This window comes from Grampus griseus, assembly GCF_964374135.1.
Source record: "Grampus griseus genome assembly, chromosome: 2".
Lineage (NCBI taxonomy): Eukaryota > Metazoa > Chordata > Mammalia > Artiodactyla > Delphinidae > Grampus > Grampus griseus.
In genome coordinates this window covers 75,966,004-75,979,771 of record NC_139018.1, presented here as the reverse complement: position 1 = coordinate 75,979,771, position 13,768 = coordinate 75,966,004, and the positions used below count along the sequence as shown (strand labels likewise).

The window sequence follows — 13,768 nt, the reverse complement described above, 5'->3', positions numbered from 1 at the left end:
CAAAAAATGGACAGACCTAAATAGACATTTCTCCAAAGAAGACATATAGATGACCAACAGGCACATGAAAATATGCTTGACATTGCTATTTATTAGAGAAATGCAAATCAAAACTACAATGAGGTATCACCTCACACCGGTCAGAATGGCCATCATTAAAAAGTCCACAGGGCTTCCCTGTTGGCACAGTGGTTAAGAATCAGCCTGCCAATGAAGGGGAAATGGGTTCGAGCCCTGCTCCAGGAAGATCCCACATGCCATGGAGCAACTAAGCCCATGTGCCACAACTACTGAGCCTGTGCTCTAGAGCCCGCGAGCCACAACTACTGAAGCCCACGTGCCTAGAGCCCGTGCTCTGCAAAAATAGAAGCCTGCGCACCATAATGAAGAGTAGCCCCTGCTCGCTACAACTAGAGAAAGCCCACGTGCAGCAACGAAGACCCACCACAGCCAAAAATAAATAAATAAATAAATAAATTTATATTTTAAAAAAGTCTACAAATAATAAATGCTGGAGAGGGTGTGGAGAAAAGGGAACTTTCCTACACTTTTGATGGGAATGTAAGTTGGTGCAGCCACTATGGAAAACAGTATGGAGGTTCCTTAATAAACTAAAAGTAGAGTTGCCATATGATCCAGCAATCCCACCCCTGCGCACATATCTGGAGAAAACTCTAATTCGAAAAGACACATGCACCCCAATGTTCATAGCAGCACTATGTACAATAGCCAAGACATGGAAGCAACCTAAATGTCCACTGACAGATAAATGGATGAAGAAGATGTGGCATATATATACAATGGAATATTACTCAACCATTAAAAAAGAATGAAATAATGCCATTTGCAGCAACATGGATGGACCTAGAGATTATCATAGTAAGTGAAGTAAGTGATACAGAGAAAGACAAATATATGATATCACTTATATGTGGAATCTAAAAAAAATAATACAAAGGAGCTTATTTACAAAACAGAAATAGACTGGCAGACAGAAAACAAACTTATGGAATGGAGGGGTGGGGTGGGGTGGGAGATAAATTAGGAGTTTGGGATTAACATACACACACTACTATATATAAAATAGGTAAACAACAAGGACATACTGTATAGCACAGGGATCTATACTCAATATCTTATAATAACCTATAATGGAAAAGAGTCTGAAAAAGAATATATATGAATAACTGAATCACTTTGCTGTACACGTGAAACTAACACAACATTGTATATTAACTATACGTCAATAAAAATTTTTAAAGCAATGTATGTATAGATATATATGTGATATAATAAAAAATAAATATTTGTACTTTGTTCCTAGTTTCTGGCACAGATTTCCTAAAACTCTTGGAATCTCCTACGTGAAAAGAGTGTCTCTTGTATGCAAGTGAGATTACTCATGGGGTGGGGGGTTGCACCTAGATATCTTCAGGTTGGGGACTGGTCGTCAAAAAAACTAACAACTGATTAGAAGGCTAAAACTTTCAGCCTCATTCCCAAACCTTGGGGAGCGGGGAGGGGCTGGAGATTAAATTCAAGCATCAGTGGCCAACAATTTAACCAATCATGCCTATGTAATGAAACCTCCATAAATATCTCTAAACAACAAGGTTCAGTGAGCTTTCAGATCAGTGAACACATCAATGTGCTGGGAGGGTAGCATACCTGGTAAAGGCAGGGAAGCTCTGCATCACCCCACCCCCACGTCTTTCCAATACATCTCTTTCATTTGGCTGTGCCTGAGTTGTATCCTTTATAGTAAATCAGTAAAAGTAAGCACAGCACTTTCCTGAATTCTGTGAGTTGTTCTAGTGAATTATTGAACCTGAGGCAGGAGGTGAGGGTTGTTGGAACCCCAAAATTTTCAATAGGCCAGGCAGAGAGTGGCTAATTTGGGCACTGCATTTTCAGCTGGGGTCTGAAGTTGGGGCAGTCTTCTGGAATTAAGTACTTAACCTGTGGGGTCTGCACTAACTCCAGGAGTTACCGTCAGAATTGAATTATTGGACATCCAGTCAGTGTTGGAGAACCAGAATGAACTGGTTGGTGCTAGAAAAAGACACATATATTTAGTGTCAGAAACACTTTACACCATACAATGGAATATTATTCAGCCTTAAAAATGAAAGAAATTCTGACACATGCTGCAACATAGATGAAACTTGAAGACATTATGCTAATAAGCCAGTCATGACAGAACAAATATGGTATGATTCTACTTATATGAGGTACCTAAAGTAGTCAAATTCATAGAGACAGAAAGGGGCTGGGAGGAGGGAGACAAGGGGAGTTAGTACTTAAATGAGTAGAGTTTCAGCTGGGGAAGATGAAAAAGATCTGGGGATGGATGATGGTGATGGTTGCACAACAGTGTGAATGTATGTACTTAATGCCACAGAACTATATGCTTTAAAATGGTTAAAATGATAAATTTTATCTTATGTATATTTTGCCACAATTTTAAAAAAAAGACTATTTCTAAAAACATTTTAAGTTAACCAAATTATCCACAAAAACTACCAGAGCTAAATCAAGATGAAATTCTAAAAAGTGTTCAAGTAACCCATAAGACGTCAGGAAAATGGGGAGGTGGGGAGAACAAAATAGAGAGGAAACAAACAGAAAAAAAAAAAAAAGCAGATTAAAGCCCTAACCTACCAATAATAACATTAAGTGTAAATGGTCTAATCCATCAAGAAGACATAGCAATCCTAAACATGTATGGTCCAAATAATAGAGGTTCAAATGCATGAAGCAATAACTGATGGACCGGGCTTCCCTGGTGGCACAGTGGTTAAGAATCCACCTGCCAATGCAGGGGAGATGGGTTCGAGCCCTGGTCCAGGAAGATCCCACGTGCCGAGGAGCAACTAAGCCCACGCACCACAACTACTGAGTCCACGTGCCTAGAGCCCATGCTCCGCAACAAGAGAAGCCACTGCAATGAGAAGCCCACGCACGGCAACGAAGAGTAGCCCCCGCTTGCTGCAACTAGAGAAAGCCCGCATGCAGCAATGAAGACCCAATGCAGCCAAAAATAAATAAACAAAATAAATAAATTTATTAAATAAACAAAAAACTGATGGACCGAAATGAGAAATAGGTAAAAGCATAACTATAGTTAGAAACTTCAATATCCCTCTCTAAACAATGTACATAACTATTAGATTAAAAACAAAGATATGGAATATCTGGATAACACCATTAACCAAAAGGATCTAACTGAAATTTATACAACACTCCACCAAACAATGGAGTAGAATACACATTCTTTTTAAGCATCAATGGAACACCTACCAAGATGGACCATTTTCTGGATCATAAAACAAACCTCAGCAACTTTAAAAGAATTGAAATAATACAGAATAGGCACCCTGATCGTGATGGCAACAAACTAGAAATCAATAGCAGAATGATAATAGGAAGACATACAAACACTTGGACATTAAGCAACACAAATCTAAATAATCCATGGATGAAAAAAGAAGTCTCAAGAGGAATTAAAATTCATTAAACTGAATAAAAATGAAAATACAACATACCACAATTTGTGGGACATAGTTAAAGCAGAGAGAAAGGGAAATTTACAGCAGTAAATACTTATATCTCAAGAAACTAGAGAAAGAGCAAAACAAAATCAAAGCAAGCAGAAGAAGGCGAATAATAAAGATAAGAGCAGAAATCAATGAAATTGAAAATACAATAAGAGAAAATTGAACAAAAAAGTGCCTCTTTGAATAGATCAACAATCTTGATAAACCTCTAGCAAGACTGACAAGGGAAAAAAAAAGAGAGAAGACACAAATTACCAACATCAAGGATGAAACAGTGGCCACTACAGAGCCCACAGACTTCAAAAGGATAGTAAGAGAACAGGTCAAACAACTCTACACACATAAATTCAACAACTTAAATAAAATGGATTAATTCTTTTAAAAAAAACGGATTAATTCTTTAAAAAAAAACCAAACTATTAAAATCACCCAAAACAAAATAGGTAACTGAGTTCCTAGTTTAAAATAATCCTTAAAAGTAAATCTCTAGGTCTAGATTGTTTCAGTGGACAATTCTACCAAATATTTAAATAAGAATTCACATCTATTCTACATAATCTCTTCAAGAAAATACAAGAAACCCTTTCCAACTCATTTTATGAGACCAGTATTACCATAATACCAAAACCAAAACAAACAAAACAACAAAAAAATGGAAAAAAAAAGAAAAAGACCATACTTAAAAAAAACCTGTCAAGGATATAGACACAAAACTCTTCAGCAAAATATTAGCAAACAGAATCTAACCATATATAAAGAGAATTATGCACTATGACTAAGTGGTGTTGATTCTGGGAATGCAAGATTGGTTCACTATTTGGAACACAGTTGTTGGAATCTACCATATTAATAGGCTAAGGAAGAAAGTCACACAATAATATCAATTAGTGCACAAAAAGCACTTGACAAAATTCAACACTCATTCATGAAAAAACACTCTCAGCAAGTTAGGAATAGAGGGAAATTATCTCAACCTGATAAACAGCATCTGTGAAAATCCTACAGCTAATATCATAACTACGACTGAGTATTTTCCCCCCTAAAATTGGGAACAAAGCAAGGATGTCTGCTCTTACCACCCTTATGCATCATAGTACTAGAAATCATAGCCAGTGCAAGAATGCAAGAAAAGGAAACTAAAGGCATACATATTGGAAAGGAAGAAAATCCCTATTTGCTGATGACATGACTGTCTAGGCAGATAAATCTACAAAATTCTCAATGCATTGAGAAAATTCATTTCTCAATGAAGCTACAAAAAAACACACAAAACTCCTAGAATAAGAGAGTTCAGTAAGGTTGCAAGATGCAAGATCAAGATATAAAAAGTAACTATATTTTACATACTAGCAATGAACATGTAGAAACTGAAATTAAAATAAAATACCATTTGCAATTGCTCCAAAATACTTAGATGTAAATTTAGCAAAACCTGTACAGAATCTGCTTTGCTATATGCTTAAAACTACAAAACATTGATGAAAGAAATAAAAGATCTAAACAAATGGAAAGTCATGCCATGTTCATGGATTGGAGGACTCAACGTGGTAAAGGTGTCAATTTTCCTAAACTGACCTACAGATTTAACACATTTCCTATCATAAGCCAAGTAAGATTTTAACATACAGACAAGCATATTCTAAAATGTATATGGAAATGCAAAGGAAATAACTAAAACAAGTTTGAAAAAAATAAAAGAATAAGTGGAAGGAAACATTCTACCCAATTTTAAGACTTTCTATACAGCTACAGTTAACAAAAGTATGATATGGACAAATGGATAAATACACTGAACAATGGAACAAAAGAGAGAACCCAGAAACAGACTCACACAAGTATGCTCAACTGATTTTTGACAAAGGTGCAGAAGCATTTCAGTGGAGGAAGGATAGTCTTTTCAACAAATGGTGCTGGAATAATTGAATAGACATAGGTTAAAAACAAACAAACAAACAAACAATAACATCCTTCAATCTAAACCTCACATCTCATACCAATACAAAAAATTTTAAATGGATCATAGATTTAAACTTAAAAGGTAAAACTATAAAACTTTTAAGAGAAAAACATAGGAGAAAATTGTCAGGACCTAGGTCTTGGTGAAGAATTCTTAGAAATGACACTAAGGGACTTCCCTGGTGGTCCCGTGGCTAAGATTCCGTGCTCCCAATGCAGGAGGCCAAGGTTCCATCCCTGGTCACGGAATTAGATCCCACATGCTGCAACTAAGAGTTCATATGCCGCAACTCAGACCTGGCGCAGCCAAATAAATAAATATTAAAAAAAGAAAAGAAAAGAAATGACACTAAAAGCATGACAATAAAAGAAAAAAATTGATTACTGGACTTCACCAAAATTTAAAACCTTTGTTCTACAAAAGGCTCTATTAAGAAGTTGAAAAGACAAGCTACAGACTGGGGGAAAATATTTGCAAACCATCAAAAGGACATGTATCTAGAATATATAAAGAACTCTCAAACCTCAGCAGTTTAAAAAGAATCCAATTATAAAATGGATAAAAACATGAACAGACATTTCACCAAAGAGGGATGTATGGAGAGCAGATAAGCACATGAAAAGATGGTCAACAGCATTTGCCATTAGGGAAATACAAACAACCAAACAGAAACAGAAAACCACTACATACCTATTAGAAAAGTGAAAATAAAATCTAGTGATAATCCCAAATCCTGGCAAGAATGCGGAGAAACTGGATGTCTTATACACTGTCGATGGGAATGTAAAGTAATATAGCATCTCTGGGAAATAGTTTGGCACTTTTTAATAAAAATAAACATATACATACTTACCATACTACTCACCAATCACCACCAAATGTTCACAAAAACTGATACATGAATATTCATAGCAGCCTTGTTTGTAATAGCTCCAAACTGGAAACATCCCAAATGTCCTTCGACAGATGAATAGTTAAACAAACTGGTACATCCACAGCAATAAAAAGGAACAAATTATTGATACACGTTAACAACTTGGATGGAATTCAAGGGCATTGTGCTGTGGGGTAAGGAGGAGCCATTCTCAAAAAGTTACACACTGTACAATGCCATTTATATAACTTCTTGAAATGGCATAATTATAGTGACCAGGAACAGATTAGTGGTTTCCAGCGGTTAGGGATGGTAGTGGGAGGATGGGGTGTGTGTGTGTGATGAGACAATAAATAGTATGAGCGGTCCTTTGTGGTGATGGGACACTTCTTTATATTGATTGTGGTGGTGGTTACATGAATTTATACATATGATAAAATTGTGCAGAAACACACACACACACGTGCATGTAAAAACTGGTAAAGTCTGAATAAGGTCTGGAGTTTAATAGTATTGTACCAGTGTTGGTTTCTGAGTTTTGATAAATGTGCCATGGTAGTGTTAAGATGTTAATATTAAGGGAAACTGGATGAGGGATATACAAGGAGTTCTCTGTACTGTCTTTGCACCTTTTCTGTAAATCTAACATGATTTCAACATTAAAAGCTTTTTTTTTTAAAAAAAAAAAAAATAGGGCTTCCCTGGTGGCGCAGTGGTTGAGAGTCCGCCTGCTGATGCAGGGGACACGGGTTCGTGCCCTGGTCCGGGAAGATTCCACAGGCCGCGGAGCGGCTGGGCCCGTGAGCCATGGCCGCTGAGCCTGTGCATCTGGAGGCTGTGCTCCGCAACGGGAGAGGCCACAACAGTGAGAGGCCCGCATACCGCAAAAAAAAAAAAAAAAAGAAAAAAAATTTAATGCGATTCCACTAGGCACCTTTAAAATTAGAGAGAATCTAGGTAGGCAAGGGTGTGGGGAATACTCTTTATCCCAGTGATTTCATTCTTAGTTTCATAACCAGAATAGATACATATGTTCAAAAAGACATGGTCTAGAATGTTCGTAGCAACTTTATTCATAACAGCTAAAATCAAAAACAGTCCAAATACCTATTCACAGAACGAATAAATTGCAATATATTTTTACAACATAATACTATACAACGGTATGAACTACAACATGCAACAATATAGATGAATTGCACAAACATAATGTTGGATCAAAAAGCCAGACACAAAAAACTACATAATATTATATATTACACCATTTATTTGCAGTTCAAAATCAGGCAAAAATAATCTATGGTGTCAGGATAACATGTTCCTGGGATGGTGGTATAGTGATGGGAAGAGGGCATGCATGTATGGGGCTCTAGTGCTGATTTTCCAATTCTTGATTTCTACCTATTGTGTGTGTGTTCAGTGTGTGAAAAGTAACAGCTATACACATGATTTGTGCACTTTTCTATATGTAAATTATACTTCAATAAAAAGTTTACCAAAAAGCAAACAAACACAAAGTGAGATACCACTACATACTCATCAAGAAAACCTAAAATTAAAAGGACTAACAATATCAAGTGCTGGCAAGGATGTGGAGCAACTGAAAATTTTGTTTACAGCTAGTAAGAATATATATTAGTACAATCACTTTGGAAAAGTGTTTTGCAATATCTGTTAAAGCTAAATATACACATAGCATATGATCCAACAATTCCACCCAATTATATACCCAACAGAAATGTGTACAAATGTGTACATATGTGTTCTCTAAAGACAGTATCCCAAACTGAAAATAATCCAAATGTCCTCCATTACTGCTGGAGCCTAAGATCAATTACAGCCCAGAATTGTATAGAAGTTAACCTTCCTGTGGCATCTCTCAGTGAATGGGGAAGAGGAGCCCATGGATAAGTATTCCAGCCTCCCATTCTCCCAACCTTCAGATAATTCTGGGAAGCATTATGTGTCCAATCTCAATATATTGGCGTTTCCTTCTTAACTGTCTCACTCTCCCCACTTCATCACTCCTGTCTCCTGGGATCATCCCCCCCAATAAACTACTGCATCCAAGTGTTTCCTCGGGGGAGCCCAAACTTCCACGATACAATACTATTACATCTACACATAGTTCAAAGACAGACAAAATCTATCTATGGTGACAGAAGTCAGAATAGTGGTTACCTAGTGCTGTAATGATTGGAGAGGGCATGAAGGAGGTTTCTGGGGTACTGGTAATGTTCCATATCCTGATCAGGGTGGTGCTTAAACAGGCATGTTCACTTTTCTTCACCAAACTGTATGCTTAAAATGTATGCATTTTATAGTATATGTGTATAATTTTAAAAATTAAAGAATGCAGGTGTTGAGGAGTAGAAGAGATGCTTACTAATGGGAGAGTGGGCTATGTAAGGGAAATCAGACGTAAAGGTATTGAAAGGTTAATTGCAATAGGTACATCCATCTTTCTGGATAATGCCCTTTCTCTCTCATCCTTGGCATCAGACACAGATTACTGAGGGATTTGTTGCAGGCTGACACTGGGAGAGGATTGTGAAACATTACAGTGGAAGCAAAGGCACCGAAATTCACCTGTTAGGAAAGCACCTCCTTGAGACAGGCACAGGCATTACAACATTCTTCCAGGTGTGCAGTGAAGTCAGTTCTTCAGCCTTGCTTGGCATTCCTGCTGCCTGTTTCCAAGACTGCCTCACTCAGGGCTAACCCTCCCCACCTTCTTCCTTTCCCTTCTTCATTCATTCATTCATCCAACATATATTTGTGTTTCAGATACTATGTTAAGCACTTGGGATATACTGCTGAACAGTAATGGATGTGGTTCCTGCTCTCACCGAGTTCCATTCTAAAAGAAAAACTTTTAATCAAATAATCAATACAAATTGATGAGTGTGACTGTAATCAGTGCTACAAAGAAGAGATTCCTGGTTTTTGAGAGCCTATTGGTCTACTTAGGAAAGGTAGGGAGTGACACTTGAGCTAAACTCTAAGGATGAATAGAAGTTAGCTAGGGACAAATGGGCAAAGGTGGAGGGGGAGAGCATGGGGAATAAGAGGGACAAAGAAAAGTCCCATATGGTTGCAAAAGGCAAAGTGCAGGAGCAAATGGTAGAGAGGCTGGACAGATCGGCAGGGGAAGACCATTTTTGTCCATGTACACTGTGTTAAGAAGTTTTATCATTATCCTAAGGACAAGTAAAGCCAGGGGGGTTTTAAGCTGAGACATGCCATCATTACATGTGTGTTTTGAAAAGATTACTATGGCTGGTGTGTGAAGTGACGGGAAAAGGATCACAGTGGATGTGGGTATACAGGATGGTACTAAGCCAGGAGAAAGGTGATGGTAGCATGGACTGGGATGGTGGCAGTCAAGATGGAGAGAAATAAAACAGTTGAACAGATATTTAGGAGGCACATGAGCTTTAAAAGTAGCTATTAAAATGTGGTGTGTCATCTTTATTTCTGAACAAATATAATTATGTGCTTACATAGCTAGATGCAAAAGCATACATATTGTTAACTTCGGTTGTTATTGTTTCACTAGCACATTTCTTAGGAAAAAAGGTGTGTGGCCATGTTGCAACTGAATTGTGCCTGGGATATTCTGAAGCTGCTAAGTACCAATATTGCTTAAGGAAAAGAATTGAAGATTGCCATAAAGTTGCCAAAAAAGGGAGCAGGGGGAGAACATGGCTAGGGAACCACCAATGAAGAAAAAAACACCCAAAGGGCACAACGCAAGGGAGGCAAAATGAAAAACAAGTGTACAAAGGGCAGGCAGGAGGCTGCCATCTTGGTGGAAAAATGTTGAAACAGGACTCCAGATACACCAAAGCTAAGACAAAACTTCTCAAGGTCTGTAGAGGTTTTGGGAAAACGAACCTTTGAGTCATTTGCAGGAAGAATGCAGAATCCTTGAGAAAGTGAGGGACTCTGCTGAGGGTGTTAATATTTTGAAGGAAAGATGTATATACTTACACTCAGGTGGATGCTTAGGAGGACAAGACTGTACTTCAGACAAGTGCCTGTCACGTGCCTGATCCCAGGCTGAGGGGGAGACAGCAGGGCCCCACCAGAATGGATCAGGATTGTATGCCCAGTTAAGAGGGAATGAAAACACAGCAAACAGAGGCTGTCTCCAAAAGTGTCATGAGAAAACAAAGTGAGGATGCTGCTAGACTTCCCCTGGGGGAGTAGATGCTGCCAAAGGCTGTTCCTCTGCCCAAAGCAGAGAGAGTTGGAATACCTCTAGCTGGAAAAACACTGCGGGTCAGTCCAAGATGGGGGACCTGGAAAGGACAGTGCAGACCATCACAGCATTTCCAGCAGTTATGCAGACAACCTCCTGGCAATTAAACGCCAGCAACTTCTGCGACCTGGGAATGACCTAGCTGCTGCTACCCAACAGCTTTTGTGAAGAGTGCATATAAAATTCTGGGGAAAGAACAAATTTGGCTGGATGAGGAAACTAACAAAAAGTCATCACACGCAGGTTCCAAGCAGGGAGAGGAATTTTGTGGGTGAGGTTGGGCTGGAAGCTAGCTCTAGACAGCTATTTAGCAGACCACCTGGTCCACTACAAGCTCTCTGGTTAGCGTAATTTCTCCCAGCAAGACCAAGACAGTGTTTGAAGTATTATATTCATAACTCTGGAGCAAGTATCCTTGAAGGCAGAGACAAAACAGGCAAAAAAACAAAAAAACCATCAGACGTCAAGGTCCACTTCTAAGTTTGGATGGGAACTACTAAAGCTGTTAACCAAGGACCAAGCTGGAAATCAGCAGGCTCACCTTCCTCCCACCCCCAATGTGTCTCATAGCCACGCCAGCAAGTCATTATTGTGGCTTGTGTGGGTCTGCAAAGGTGAGTCAATCTGTGTCATTGAACCCCTTCCAGATGAAGAAGTCCTTTTGGGAGGGACTCATCTTGCAATGGCGCTGCCAGGTGCTTATGAGTCATGCAGCCTCAAGGGATGTGTAGTCGTTGTACTATCCTGACAAAGAATAAATTTTACAAGGTATTTGGAAAGTTTATATTGTCCGAAGTGGAAGAAATGGTCTAAAATAGGGGTTCTGGGTGCCCCAGGAACAGCAAAAGAAAATGGGTGAGAGAGAATGTATTTTCTGTATTCTTCCTACATTTCTAAAGCCCAACCATGTAGCATAAAACAGCAGCATTTCAGCTCTTAGCCAGGCATTTTTCAACAATGTGCTTTTCCAATGATTAGGTCTATGAACCACTCTAGTACTCAGTGGACAGAAAGGAAAGAAAAAATGAAGATTTTTTTCCTCTTTTGTTAAGAGAGTAGGTGCTGACAGTAGGTTACTGTAATTTGGAAATAGTTTTTGTCATTTTCTAGGATTTGGGATGTGGGTTCAAATACACCATTCCCTTTCCTAAGGTCCGAAATCCATGGATGTTAAGTCAGATCACAGATTGAAATGTTGGCATCATTTAATAACTATGGGGCTTTAAAGATATTTAATCTCTCTGAAACCCTTTGGAACAGCAATTACCACTTCCATACATATGTAATAGAATTGTGTGAGAATGAAGTAAGATTGTATATGTTAAAGGCTTGCCTAGCAACACGCTGGATGCATTTAAAACTCTCTATAAATGGTAATATCTGCCTGAGCCTTGGGCCACCCAGCCAAGTCAGTTTACCACTTAAAAATATATTTTATTCTACAAGAGGCCTCGCTAAATCAAGGCGTGAGCAACATGGATTAGGCCTGCAGTTGTAGATGTTCTCATGCTAGGGAAATCTTCAATTTAGGGTCTAGGGATGTTCCAGGCAATGTTCAATGTTCTAGGGAAGTCTTCAATGCTAGTGCCTAGGGCCTGGAAATAATGAACTCAGGATATGAAACATCTTGGAAACAGTCACATTTGTTCACATAAGTTTGTTAGTAATCTGTATCTGTACTTGTTTAGAAACTGCTCAGTATTCTCTGATACTACACTACCCAAGAAGGTAGCCACATACTATATGTGACTATTTAAAAGTAAAGAAAATTAAAATCCAATTCCTCATTTTTTTTTTTGACTGTTTGGCTTGCGGCATCTTAGTTCCCTCACCAGGTGTCGAACCCGGGCCCCCAGCAGTGAAAGCCTGGAATCCTAATCACTGGATCGCCAGGGAATTCCCCACACTAACCACATTTCAAGGCCTCAGCCACTGGGCTATCATACTGGTCAATGCATGATGAAACATTTCCATCATCACATAAAGTTCTAGTGGATCATGCTGCAGTTTCTTATTCCCCACACACCTTGGGCTACAACTCCTTCCTATTAACCGCTCTGTCTTATTTGGCATTACATTATCCCTTCTCTCTTCCTACTGTGTTTTATAGTTCTAATTTAAGAGGTGGGGGCAGAGTCCCAATGTAGCTCACAACAGGGCTTTAATTCTTCAACACTGTCTAAACAGGTCCCGCTTTTCTAACTGGGGTTCTAAAATTTTTTTGATAAACTTGAAAGTTACTAATGAAACCACCTACTGTTTTTTTTTTTTTTTTTTTTTTCGGTACGCGGGCCTCTCACTGTTGTGGCCTCTCCCGTTGCGGAGCACAGTCTCCGGACGTGCAGGCTCAGCGGCCATGGCTCACGGGCCCAGCCGCTCCGCGGCATGTGGGATCCTCCCGGACCGGGGCACGAACCTGTGTCCCCTGCATCGGCAGGCGGACTCTCAACCACTGCGCCACCAGGGAAGCCCCCACCTACTCTTTTGAGGCTTTCTCCTTGATTTACTTTAATTCTAATGATTAATTTGATTAGAAAAATCAGACTAACTTGGAACTTCCAAAACCCCTAATTTAGTCTCTTCTCTGAACATTTGGAATTGTCATCCCAGAATATATATATACCCAGCCTTTTCTCTACACAGCTTAACTGCCAAGTTTTTACTTTATTCCTAAGGTCTTTCTAAACACAGAAAGTTCTCCAACATAGCGTCCCTTATTAGTCAAATAAACACCATGGTATAAATACCTGTTCTCTGTGAGGTAGAGCATTGATAAAGCAAGTGAGGTACTTTAAGTTACTTAGTAGCCCTACTCCACATATTATATATAACATTTACTCATCACTAATTTCTATGTCACATCTGTTTACTATTGTTAAGTGGTTTCTGCAAGTAATCAGGGTACTGCTACTTTTTCTTTGATCCCTCTAAATTCAACTGAAATGCATTTTCTTGGTCAAGCTGATCTGAACTAGGGTCCCAAAATTCAAACCCCACTTGACATTGGTGCAGCTGCATTCTCCTCATATTTTCCTCATATTAAATAAAAAGGTCCATTGTCACTGAATTTTATCTGGCTAAGTCCTTCATTCTCCCAGGCCACCACAGTCAATAAT

At 38.9% G+C, this 13,768-nt stretch overlaps 1 long non-coding RNA gene across 1 annotated transcript in view; it reads left to right on the top strand.

Annotated features, from left to right (window-relative positions):
• The window catches only part of LOC309819122, a 57,866-nt gene extending 48,675 nt beyond the window's left edge, over positions 1-9,191 (top strand). Inside the window, exon 5 of the long non-coding RNA XR_014296420.1 lies at positions 9,176-9,191. This is a non-coding gene — a long non-coding RNA (uncharacterized lncRNA). The remainder of the gene's footprint in view (positions 1-9,175) is intronic.
• Positions 9,192-13,768: the final 4,577 nt, after the last annotated feature.